At 48.4% G+C, this 10,534-nt stretch overlaps 1 long non-coding RNA gene across 1 annotated transcript; it reads right to left on the bottom strand.

The window, feature by feature from the left end:
• Positions 1-3,538: 3,538 nt before the first annotated feature.
• LOC137480394 (uncharacterized) lies at positions 3,539-10,160 on the bottom strand. Its single transcript, XR_011002875.1, has 2 exons — positions 9,875-10,160; positions 3,539-3,695 (listed from the first exon to the last, which is right to left on the bottom strand). It is a non-coding gene; the product is annotated as an uncharacterized lncRNA (long non-coding RNA).
• Positions 10,161-10,534: the final 374 nt, after the last annotated feature.

Below are 10,534 nucleotides of genomic sequence, written 5' to 3'. Positions count from 1 at the left end.
CCAGCATTCCTTGGCTGGGAGCTGCAGGCCCAGAGCAGCTTCAGAAACCTGCACGAGCTTCACGATGATTCTTTCTTTCTCCTGGTTAGAAAAAAGAAAAAGAGACACTGGCATTCCCAAGACAGGGAGGTGACATCCTCACTCAGAAAACTCATCTCCTGTGCTTTGTGAGAGTCCTTTCCACATGCTGGCACTTCCCTGTGGAGCTCCCCCATGGGATTTGCAGCCCAGTGCCCAGCTCAGCCCTGTAGAAGATCCCTGGGGCTGTGGCACTTCCACAGGGCACCACACCACACATCCAGAGGAGATGAGTCCTGGAGCCCCTCCAGGTCAGGCCTGTCCCTTAAGGACACAATGCCAAGGTCCAGGATGTCTTTTGGGCTTTGATTTGTTGAAAGGAGAATATTCTGTATTAGTTAAAGTCTGTGATGAACCTGCCATCCCTTGCTCCTGGAGGAAGCCATGGGCAGACTTGGAGATCAGAGAAGTCCACACAGGAAGATAACACTCTCCTTTTGGCCTGGAAATGCCCGAGTCCTTGTGAGTGACCAAACATCCAGCCCCTTGACTGCTGGGCTGAGGCTGCCTCAGGGATTTTGGCCTCTGGGAGATGAGCTCACTGGGACACACCGAGGAGCAAACACAGCCACGAAGCACAGGGTACATGGGCTGCACCTGGGGGTCCTGTGTGTTCCCACACAGCTCCTGGAGGTACAGGTCATTCTTGGCAGGAGCCACTCCTCCAGTCCCTCCACCGCCTCCTGCCACCTGTGAACTCAGCCTTCTGGAAAAGAAGATAAAAATAAATGGGAACACGAGAAAAATCCTATAGGATGGAGCAATTTCAGGATACTGATCTGTGGAAATGACTGTGAAACCTACTGTATTTACTTTAGAAAAGAAAAACAAAACAGCCACCTCCCACCCAAAAACACAACAAAACAAAACAAAAACAAACAAAAAAAAATAAAAAACCCAAAATAACAAAACCAGGGTTCCCATTTTTAAACCGATTCAATTAAAATATAAATAAATATGGGGCCTTGCTTTGTCAATGTGTATTTATAGAGACCACCCTCTCACCCTTCATCTCTGCCAGACTAAACAAGCTGCTTCAGCTGCTTCTCTAACAGACTCCCCATTGCCTCCCCATCGTGCAGCCTTCCCATGCTGACCCTCTCTAAGTCTGTGAGTGTTCTGGATGGTGCCTCACCCACAGCTTCTACAAGCTTGATCCATCCATCTCTTCTCCTCCTGGAAACACTTGGCCTGCATCACTCTCAGAGCATATTTTGTGCATCACAGACGCTGCAGAACTTTTCCTCTAAGGACTTTCCAACACTTTTGCAATTGAGAAGGACATTGAGGGCTTTGCTTTCCATCTTTTCCATCCCCTTGGTGTCCTTCTGCAGCCCAGTCTCTTTTCACACTAGTGACAGCTGAGGAGCACAGCCCATCACAGGCATGGGTGAAACAGAAGATGCACTTGGATCTGTTCATCTCCCAGTTCCTGAAATTCCTGCCCAGCTCCTGGAGGCAGGCAGAGGAGGGAGAACGTGTTGGTCTGCCATGAATACAGGTCATGAGAGAGGTGCAGGTGGACAGGATCTCCTCAGACTCCTTTTTATTAGATGGAAACCACACAGGTTTGCCCACTCATGTCTTATCCCACAGTCCAGGCCTTGCCATGGACAGGACTGAGAACTTAAACCACCAACCTTTACCCATCCCATTCCACTGGCTGTGCTGGGATTTCCCAAAATGTGTTGAAGTGGTGTACATGGCGACAGAGAGAAGGGACAATGAGGAAGCCCATGGCCTCCTTTGGTTAATGGCCCTTGCAGTGGGCAGCACAGTATATTTTTACTCATTAAATCAAAGTGCCTGCTCCTTGCCCTTCAAGTCCCCAGAGAGCAACTATTTCTGATAACAGTCAGTCCCCACAGACTCATTAAGCTTTCTGGAAGCTGTTTGCAGAGGCAGGGTGCTAATCTATGAAGATAAGAAGCCAAACCTTTCACTGTGAGGTGGTTTTTTACTACTTGTCTCCTGCTCTCCCTTGTAATTTCATCAAAGGCCAAACCTAAAAACCTATCTAATCTGTCAGAAAGGCCAATCTAATCTATCATTATTAAACACCTTTATGGAGAAAAATGGATTGCAACATTAGAGAACTTGTGATTTAGCACATGAAAGAGATGGAAAAAAATTCTCTGAAATGACAAACAATACAAAATCTGCTTTCCCAAAAGAACAGATTAGCTGGTGACACAAATAAATAAGTAAATGCAGTTAAAACTGCTTAGGTTTATGGCAAGAGGTGTAGAAAATGCCTGAGACTTATCAGTGATAGCCTTTTATGGCAGAAGTAGATTTTATTTGACTTACATTGAAATGAACCTTCACCTACTCTGGAAGCTCTGGGAGCCAAGTGCCTTTAAAGCAAACCATGGAAGATCTGTTCTGGGCTTAGAAAACCATTAAAAGGTGGTGGGTGAAGAGAGGGGTGGTGTTTAATGTAGGAAGCATGATGGGGAGAAGATTAACACTCATATAGTCCATGGAGAGAAATGGGCTTTTCCAGAAGATAATCAAAGACAGGGAAAAAATCCATCTCAAATGTCCTTGTGGAGCAATTCTCAACACTTCCCTCTCCAGGCAAAGACCTGGGAGAGATGGGACTTTTCCCTGTAGACACAGAATTGTTTGTTCCATCATTTCTACCTGAATAGGGAAAGCAGAGGCCTGGTCACATGAGTTTTGGATGCCTGGAAAATCCAAAGTCTGAGCCCTGCTTGCACCAACAAGGTGCTCAGCGAGGTTCAGAGCTGCCCACAGCCAGGAGCAGGGCTCTGGCACTCTGGGTGCCCAGGGCTTTCTGCTAGAGTAAGGAGTCTGATTTCAGCAAGGGGAAATTTGTCATCATTGCAGACAGATTAATTAGACTTGGCAGGTTTCTCACTAATTGGAAATGAGATCTGCTGCCATGAAAATGAGGTGGGAAAAGAGGCACGGGGTGATTTGTACGGGGGATATATTTGCCTTGCTTGCCTGTGCAGCCTGGGCACTGGCTGGGAGCACTCCCTGGAAGTCAGGGTCCAAAGCTTGGTGTGTACACGACCAGGGCTGAAGATGGCATTGGGACATAGCAGCAGCCCCAACCCTTTCTCCTCTCAGCTCCTGCAGTGCCGGGGCAGGACTGGGGCTGCGGGTGACCTGGGTGTTCAGCCATTCCTTGCATTGCTCCAATGTGTGTTCATCCAGAGATTAACTCAAACTGCCACACGTGAGCTGCCAGGCCACCAAACTGCAGCTTGAGCCATGGATGGCATCATCTTCCTGCAGAGCAAATGCCCCCACAGCAGGGCAGGGATGCTGAGCCTGGCTGTGCCTGCAAAGGGCCGAGGACACGACGATCCCACCTGCACAGCAGGACATGTGCCCCGACCCCTCCAGTGACATTTAGGTTAGAAATCTGCTCTTTAACTGCACTGAGCACTTCCAGATTTCCAGCATTTCAAGGGAGATTTGGCAGGGCTCACTTGTGCTTGATTTTATTTCAGAAGCCATAACATTTGGGCCTTTTTATGCAGCTTTTGGCTGGTGTTGAAGCAATTTCTGTCTGTTTCTTCTTTCTCTTCCTCCTCTCCCTTGCCATCCATGGTGGGAGGCTGACAAAAGTCAGTGACTCAGCCCTAGAAGAGAATGGAAAACTCCAACAGGGCTTTGAACTGAAATGCAGGCAAGGAAGGAGAGACCCAAGGGGAGGTTGGAGAAAGGGAAGGAAAGGGATTGTAATGAGAAAAAACATGAAGAAAGCAAATAAATGCTCTATTTGAATAAGCAAGCAAGAAAAACTTCTTACAGGAAAGTCACTTCTACTTCACAGGCTGGGGAAAGGGAAAAAATAAAATATCCCAAATTATTTTAACAAACGAAGAATTTCAGAAGCTGCAGAACTATAGCCTGATTAAGCACAAATTTGTGTTTTCTGTGTCCTTATGAGCACCTTCTTTCTCTGTGGCTCTTACCAAGCAAGAGACTGTCTTAGGGCTAAATATGTGAGCAGGGAGACAAGCAGGAAAGAAAATAAGTGCCCCTAAACTTCATGGGGTGTGAAGACATCATATTAAAATCCAGCAGTGGGTTTGAATGCCAGTGCAAGCCTCAAGCACCGTCATCCAGCAAAGCTGTGCGCCCCAGTGCATCCCAGTCTGCAGGGGCAAAGACTGCCCCCTGCCCAGTGCGTCAGGAAGGTGGCATCCAGCCCAGAGACACAGGTTTGTCCTGAGGACACCAAAGGACCTCTGTTCCCACTTGGCAGGGTGCTGCATCTGGGGTCCCTGCAGCCCCGTGGACACACAGCCTCCCCTCCAAATCCAGATCTGTCCCTACAGCAGTAACAGGGTGCTGCTCCAAAGCTAAAGGCTCTCCTTCCATCAGAATCCCACACACCACACAGGGGCTTTGCAAGTTTTTCAGCTTCTCAGAACAGCCAGCTTCTCTTCTACCCCAGGCACTTGTGTACACCCCAAGCATACACTGTGATGGGTGTGAGGATATCCACGTCCTCCCAGGTTATCACAACACCCAATTACTCAGCTGTTTGCTGCTCTGGGTCCTTGACACATCTGTCCAACACACCATGGAAAAATTTCCAAGTCCAAATGTGCCATTTTGGGCTGTGGGTCTCCCTCAATGCCTCATTGTGCAGAGAAAGAGCGACAACCAAGGCATTGTCCTGGCCAGCATTTCTCACTGCTCTGGGGCCCTGGCTGAGCTGGGCCCACTCTAAAGAGCTGTTGTCTTTTGCTTGCCACCACACCACCATAACATATCTCACACATCCATGGCAGCCTACTCGCTTCCCATTCACAAATTCCTGCGCTGAATAACACCAAAGAGTTAAGGCTTTGTCAAAAGGTTGTGCTCTGGGAAGGGAAACTGGAGGGAAAATGGCTTTCAATGCAATGCAGCATAGACAATACTGTTTTGTAACTGCGCCGTTTGATGTGCAATGACAGGAATTAATCATTTTACTTAACAGAATTACTCTTTGTTATGTAAACTTTGTAAAGTCAGTCTCATGTGACCTCTTTCAATTAGGAACAAATTGTTTAAAACTGTCGTCTTTCTGAAGGCGCAGTATTCCTAAGAGCGACCTTGGGGATGGGTTGTCATTTCACCCTGGAGTACTCACAGCTGTGCAGTTCCACACCAAATGGAGACCAAAATGTGCAGAATTACTCTTCTTTTTTTTTTTTCTTTTTTTTTTTTTCTTTTTTTTTTTTTCTTTTTTTTTTTTTTCCAACAGAGCAAGCAATCCCTCTGCGCTTATTCTAATATGGGGTGAACATTTGTTTCCCATTTCATTTCCAGTTCTGACAGAGCTCGATATGTTTTTATAGGTTTCTCATCACCTCAATCTGCAAGCACCTCAGTAGTGAGAACAGACGTGCATCCTGAGAGCCCCGTGGAGAAAAGGAAGCATTTTCCATCTACCAAGAGAGAACCCAGACCAGAAAAGATGAAGGACCCCATCATCAGCAAATGAAAATCATTTCTTCACAAAAAAAAAAGTAGAGCTAATGTCATGCAGAAAGTCTGTAGCAGGGCCAAGAAGAACCTCCAGAGGTCCACGATTTCCCCTCAGCATCTCAGGCTCCTCTCCTGGTTCCCATAACCTTGAGAGCTGCTGCAGCTCCCTTTGCTGCCAAACAGTTTCACACAAACTATTTGACCTGGGAAGGCTGGAAGTGTCCTCTGCTACACACAGGGGTGCTCAGACTTTGCTGTATTGGCCATATTAATGCACAAAGGGAGGCTGCCAGGCTGGTGTGGGCACCACAGATTTGCTTTCAAAGCTGCTTGCAGAAGTGAGGCAGCAGCAGCAGCCTCAGGATGTGCATGCCCCGATAATGCTGGGGATAACTGAGCTACACCTGATGGGCTGTGAGTTCAGCCTTCTTTGGAGATCCCATTTCACCTCTGCTGCCCATGGAGGTGGCTGCCTGTGTTCCCACTCCAGTCTTGTTTCTCAGAGTGGAAAACTCATTGCAACTCATAACCTCTCTCAGCAGCATCAACAGGCCAAATTTTTGTCCTCTTAATGCTGTGTTCAACTAATAACCAGCCCTGATTGCTCTGGGTGATAAAAGCATTTGCTCTGGGTGTTTCCCATGCATAATGCAAGGTTTATGCTGGGTCCAGGCACTTTCAAAGGGTGGCTGTGCAGCTTTAGTTAAGAGCCCAATCGGAGCTTACTCTGCTGCTTAGCTTTGAAGGGTTTCGGCTGAACTTTGATCTCGTTTCCCTGCCTGCCCTGCCCAGCAGCATTGGCTGCATTAAGAAAAACCAACTTGCCTTGTCCAGACAAGGAGAAGGATCACATCCAAGGGCTTTCAAGTTGAATTGAACCATTATATACATCCCCCTGAAATCAAACATGGTCAGAGATTGCCGAAGGGGCAGTGACAGCGGCGCCCGTCAGCCGAGCTTGTCCCTCACATGACACTGCCCTACAACTCTCTGAAAGGAGGATGTAGACAGGTGAGGGGCAGTCTTTTCTTCCAGGGAACAAGTGACAGAACAAGAAGAAAGAGCCTGAACTTGCATTAGGAGAGGTTTAGACTGGATATTAAGAAGTATTTATTCACTGCAAGGGTGGTCAGGCATTGGAACAGGCTGTGTGGGGAAGTGGTGGAATCACCATCCCTGGAAGTGTTCAAAAAGCAGGTGGATGTCATGCTTAGGGACGTGGTTTAGTGGTGGGCTTGGCAGTGTTGGGTTAATGATTGCACCCAATAATCTGAGAGCTCTTCTCCAACTTTAATTAATCTGTGATTCTGTACTGGCCTATATGGACTTCCCCAACCTGCAAATCACCAGCATGACTGGTATGGCCCGGGACTCACTTACTGCTTACCCCAGTGTAAAGTGAGGAATCTGTGGGGTCTGCAAGGCTGGATTAAAGCTGCAGCCACAGCCCTGTTAAACAGCAGCCCAGGGTTGCCCCAGGAATTCAAGCACTGCAGTAGGTTTTTCTCAACATCTTCCCATGGGAGTAGCTGAACACACCCCCCAGCCCCTCCAGGTGAAAGGTGCAGAAGGATGAAGACCAAGGAGATTAAGCAGGTGCATGAAGGGGTCCGGGGAGCCTGCAGTATGGCTCATATCCCAGCTGACATCCCCAGGGACACCAATGTGGACTTTGCAGGATGCTGTCGCAGGATGGAAACCACGTGGGCTCATGCTCTGCAATAAACCATGCTGCAAACCAAACCCCACGAGCAGCAGCTTATTGAACAGGCAGGCTGCAAGGATCTGCAGCAGCTAATAACAAGCTCATTAGCTTCTGGAACAGTGAAATCATCTCTGGCATATCCCTCTTGATCACTGTGGCTGTATCTTGTGTTTCTATCGAGGCATTACTAATAGCTTATATTCATTGTGGTATTTCAGTATGGCATTTACTCCCACTCTGCAAAATAGCCCTGGTTCAGCCCCAGGGAATAAAAACAACAGCAGCTACCGGAAGTGTTAAGTAGTTGAGAATTTTTCTCCTCTGTTTTTGCCAGTCTTTTACATCATTTCATCAGTTCTTTGTGGAAAGGAGCCCTTCCTCCCTGGGACAGAGGCTGTGTGTGCTGGGCAGAGCCTGTCCCAGGGGAGCAGCTGGGCTCAGCACTGCTGAGCACTGCTCACTGCTCAGCAGTGCCTCAGCATCGAGGAGAGGAAAGTGCCTTGGGTGCACCATGGGTGGAAACAGGCTTTTATCTTGGCACTACCACAAATATATCCCTGCAAACAACAGCCAGTGCTTTTGACCCCCTTGAGCCAAGGAAATCAGCCTAATGATGGGGAACCAAGCACTGATCCTATGAAAGAATAAGGCTTCAGCCCATGAGACCAAACTGCCTCACAACTGAAACACCAGACAAGAGGATGCCCACTCTGCAAAACCATTCCTCAGCTTTTAGTATCTTTCTCAGTCCTCTTCTGGTCTCTTTATGTGATACTGCATTTACATCCACAGCCTTCGTGTCCAAAAATGTTCAGGTACTCCTGCGGACCCAGAGCACACTCACTGCTCGCTGGAAGCCACCAGCACTGCTCACAAGCTACACCATCTGACAGTACTGCAGTTCCCTTCACCTGCAGCATGGTTTTTGGTAGCATTAACACAAAGTGTGGACACTCTCCAGCCCCAGCTTGGATCCTGTGGATGGAGCCAATGGTTATCAGCAGAGTCTGCCATCATCCCAGCCTCATGCCATGTTTTTAGTTACAAACTCCGTTCCTCAAGGGTTTTATTTTCACTAAGAATTATTCATAACTTGTATTTATTTGCTCAGTGTCAGTTAGATGTCTGCTTTTCTGCCTGGACTATCTTTAGCTTCCAAAATATTTTGCAATTCAGGGAAGTATTTGAGCAACTTTTCTGAGAAGAAATAAGGCAGAGCATCAGCACACAGAAACTGTCCTATTTGCTTTTTCTCTTTTCTATGTGGGGGCATCCACGACGTGTCCCAAAATGACTGAGCAAGGCTTGTACCCAAGGTAAGATTAGTGGGGCTCATGGAAATAGGATGGGCATGGCAGCACACAGCCATGCACAGCCCAGCTCCGAGTTTTTCACTAAAGAAGGATTTCTATCTAATGCCCAGGGAGGGAATGTGAATAAAACTGAACTCCCAGAAAAGTTGCAGGATTAGCTTTCTCTTTCTGTTGTCACTGAGACAGTTGTTTGCCTCAATGCTTGCCATGTGGTTTAGGTCCTAGCTTTCCTTCTCAAGCATTTGCCTTTAAGAATTAGTGCCTGCACTATTTGCAGGCAATCGTTAGCGTGTTAATTCCTGTTTTGCATATGCAAATTAGCTCTTTGCCTTTTCTATTTTAGTTTTATCACATAAAAATAACAGGCAAAGAAAATAACAGGAATATGTTACATTATAAACAAGTTATGTTATATTATCGTTTAATATGGGGTGTTTTGGAAAGTGTTTCGCACACAGACTCAGGCATTAATGATGGGAAGTCCCCTTTGAGATAAGTGAGCAGGAGAGGTTTGACAGTGTCTGTCTAGGACTGGCACAGTCCCCAACCACCCATGCATGCTGTCACATTGCAGAGCAGCTCTGGTGAATGCAGTCTGGGGTCTGCTTGGACCATAAGCATCACTCAGGATGCAGGTTAACCCAACCCAGTGACCTTCAGAGGCCTCTGCCACTTATGAGGACAGCTCCCTGGAAGCTGGACCAGGTCTAGCTCTTCTCAACCATCCCAGCACACACGGGTAGACCTCACCACCATGGGATTGTGCTGATGCCCAGCTCCATCCCGAGCCTCTCCCCATGGTGCTGCAGAGCTGGCAGGACCATTACCTCTGCTGCAGCTGTTCACCAAAGCCCTGCCTCTGTGTGTGTGTGTGTGTGTGTGTGTGGTGTGAGTGAGGGGGATACACAGCGGGCTGCAGAGCAGCCCAGTGGAGCTTGTCATCCTTAATGAGATTACCCTGCCCTAATCTCACAGCAAATCCAATTGTCATGCTGCGCACACTGACGGCGCGGGAGCGCAGCGGGGCGGGGGCAGCGCAGAGCAGGGCTCTGCAGCACAGGAGATCCACTCGTTTGGTGTCTCCTGAAACCAGACAGGAGGGGCTAGAGGTGGATTTGCCTCGGACCCCTGGGACTGGGAGCGAGTGTCACCATGGAGGAGAGGGCAAAGAAGCCCAACCGAGGCGCGCGCCTCTGGCAGGGAGAAGAGCGCAGCTCTTGGCGCGCTGTCCGGCACGAACATCTGTGCTGTTTTCTACGGGGTTATGCAACTGCTTTGTTCCCAAATAATATAACCAGTGTTATGTTTAAATTCATACCAAATCTTGTTTATCTTGCTGCAGTTTCACTGGGAAATCATGTGTGAAATTTTAGTGGGCCCTGAGGATCGCTTGCCACAACCGCAGCGCTCGCTGCCTCGCACGGATCCTTCCGGGCAGGCTGGGGGCTCTTCCAGCCCTCCAGCCCCATGCTGGGAGTGGGTTCTGCTCCTGTTTGGGGACACAGCCTCTTGGCTGATCACAGCTTGTCCTGTCTCAATAAGGGCTGCAATCCCAGAGCAACATCCCCGGGGTAAAACCCCGTTGCCTGATCTATGTGGACACGAAGCAGGAGATGAGATGAGGAGATGAGATGACGAGATGAGATGAGGGAAAGGGCCTCCCCAAAAAGACCCAGTAGGAAGATCAAGTGCCCAAACCACAGAACATCCCTCAGCCTAAGGGAGACCTTTCATCTCCTGGCGAGCCCAAAGCAACAATTACATCTACCACCGGCTGATCTGACAAAACAGCCACATTTCTTTTCATGCACTCATCAGAAATGTGGTAAATTGCCAAGGTCCTGCTATGAGTGAGGAAAAGAGGTTCCTGCAACCTCTCTGGGCTCCTGATGCAGCCAAACCCATGCTCCTGTGAAATGCAAGTACAAACTCAGTGTCTGTGGCGCCGCTGGAGGTGGGAGCACCATCCCTGCATGGG

Source organism: Anomalospiza imberbis, chromosome 11, assembly GCF_031753505.1.
Source record: "Anomalospiza imberbis isolate Cuckoo-Finch-1a 21T00152 chromosome 11, ASM3175350v1, whole genome shotgun sequence".
In the NCBI taxonomy this organism is placed as follows: domain Eukaryota; kingdom Metazoa; phylum Chordata; class Aves; order Passeriformes; family Viduidae; genus Anomalospiza; species Anomalospiza imberbis.
Note: the sequence above shows the minus strand (reverse complement) of the source record. Positions and strands in the feature narration are given on the sequence as shown.